Raw genomic sequence first — 2,865 nt, 5'->3', positions numbered from 1 at the left:
ATACATGATACTGATATTAGCAGTCTATATCTAATACATGATACTGATATTAGCAGTCTATATCTATATCTAATACATGATACTGATATTAGCAGTCTATATCTAATAAATGATACTGATATTAGCAGTCTATATCTAATACATGATACTGATATTAGCAGTCTATATCTAATACATGATACTGATATTAGCAGTCTATATCTATATCTAATACATGATACTGATATTAGCAGTCTATATCTATATCTAATACATGATGCTGATATTAGCAGTCTATATCTAATAAATGATACTGATATTAGCAGTCTATATCTAATACATGATACTGATATTAGCAGTCTATATCTATATCTAATACATGATACTGATATTAGCAGTCTATATCTAAAAATGATACTGATATTAGCAGTCTATATCTAATACATGATACTGATATTAGCAGTCTATATCTATATCTAATACATGATACTGATATTAGCAGTCTATATCTAATAAATGATACTGATATTAGCAGTCTATATCTAATACATGATACTGATATTAGCAGTATATATCTATATCTAATACACGATACTGATATTAGCAGTCTATATCTAATAAATTATACTGATATTAGCAGTCTATATCTATATCTAATACATGATACTGATATTAGCAGTCTATATCTAATAAATGATACTGATATTAGCAGTCTATATCTAATACATGATACTGATATTAGCAGTCTATATCTATATCTAATACATGATACTGATATTAGCAGTCTATATCTAATAAATGATACTGATATTAGCAGTCTATATCTAATACATGATACTGATATTAGCAGTCTATATCTAATACATGATACTGATATTAGCAGTCTATATCTATATCTAATACATGATACTGATATTAGCAGTCTATATCTATATCTAATACATGATGCTGATATTAGCAGTCTATATCTAATACATGATACTGATATTAGCAGTCTATTTCTAATACATGATACTGATATTAGCAGTCTATATCTATATCTAAAACATGATACTGATATTAGCAGTCTATATCTAATACATGATACTGATATTAGCAGTCTATATCTAATACATGATACTGATATTAGCAGTCTATATCTATATCTAATACATGATACTGATATTAGCAGTCTATATCTAATACATGATACTGATATTAGCAGTATATATCTATATCTAATACATGATACTGATATTAGCAGTCTATATGTAATACATGATACTGATATTAGCAGTATATATCTAATACATGAATCTGATATTAGCAGTCTATATCTATATCTAATACATGATACTGATATTAGCAGTCTATATCTAATACATGATACTGATATTAGCAGTATATATCTAATACATGAATCTGATATTAGCAGTCTATATCTATATCTAATACATTATACTGATATTAGCAGTCTATATCTATATCTAATACATGATACTGATATTAGCAGTCTATATCTAATACATGATACTGATATTAGCAGTCTATATCTATATCTAATACATGATACTGATATTAGCAGTCTATATCTAATACATGATGCTGATATTAGCAGTCTATATCTATATCTAATACATGATACTGATATTAGCAGTATATATCTATATCTAATACATGATACTGATATTAGCAGTCTATATCTAATACATGATACTGATATTAGCAGTATATATCTAATACATGAATCTGATATTAGCAGTCTATATCTATATCTAATACATTATACTGATATTAGCAGTCTATATCTAATACATGATACTGATATTAGCAGTATATATCTAATACATGAATCTGATATTAGCAGTCTATATCTATATCTAATACATTATACTGATATTAGCAGTCTATATCTATATCTAATACATAATACTGATATTAGCAGTCTATATCTAATACATGATACTGATATTAGCAGTCTATATCTATATCTAATACATGATACTGATATTAGCAGTCTATATCTAATACATGATACTGATATTAGCAGTCTATTTCTATAGTTTGAATACAGGATACTGATATTAGCAGTCTATATCTATATCTAATACATGATACTGATATTAGCAGTCTATATCTAATACATGATACTGATATTAGCAGTATATATCTAATACATGAATCTGATATTAGCAGTCTATATCTATATCTAATACATTATACTGATATTAGCAGTCTATATCTATATCTAATACATAATACTGATATTAGCAGTCTATATCTAATACATGATACTGATATTAGCAGTCTATATCTAATACATGATACTGATATTAGCAGTATATATCTAATACATGAATCTGATATTAGCAGTCTATATCTATATCTAATACATGATACTGATATTAGCAGTCTATATCTAATACATGATACTGATATTAGCAGTATATATCTAATACATGATACTGATATTAGCAGTCTATATCTAATACATGATACTGATATTAGCAGTCTATATCTAATACATGAATCTGATATTAGCAGTCTATATCTATATCTAATACATTATACTGATATTAGCAGTCTATATCTATATCTAATACATAATACTGATATTAGCAGTCTATATCTATATCTAATACATGATACTGATACTAGCAGTCTGTATCTATATCTAATACATGATACTGATACTAGCAGTCTGTATCTAATAGATGATACTGATATTAGCAGTCTATATCTATATCTAATACGTGATACTGATATTAGCAGTCTATTTCTATAGCTTGAATACAGGATGACACTTTTAACCTCTTAGTTGTGTAACCAGTTGAGGAGCTCGCCAAGCAATGTGTTGCCAAGCAATTCCATTACATCAGAATTGAACGAGGTTGCGTTCATCATTAA

The sequence above is a fragment of the Coregonus lavaretus genome, assembly GCF_964263955.1.
Source record: "Coregonus lavaretus genome assembly, chromosome: 1".
Classification (NCBI taxonomy): Eukaryota; Metazoa; Chordata; class Actinopteri; order Salmoniformes; family Salmonidae; genus Coregonus; species Coregonus lavaretus.
This window is presented reverse-complemented; position numbering follows the sequence as displayed.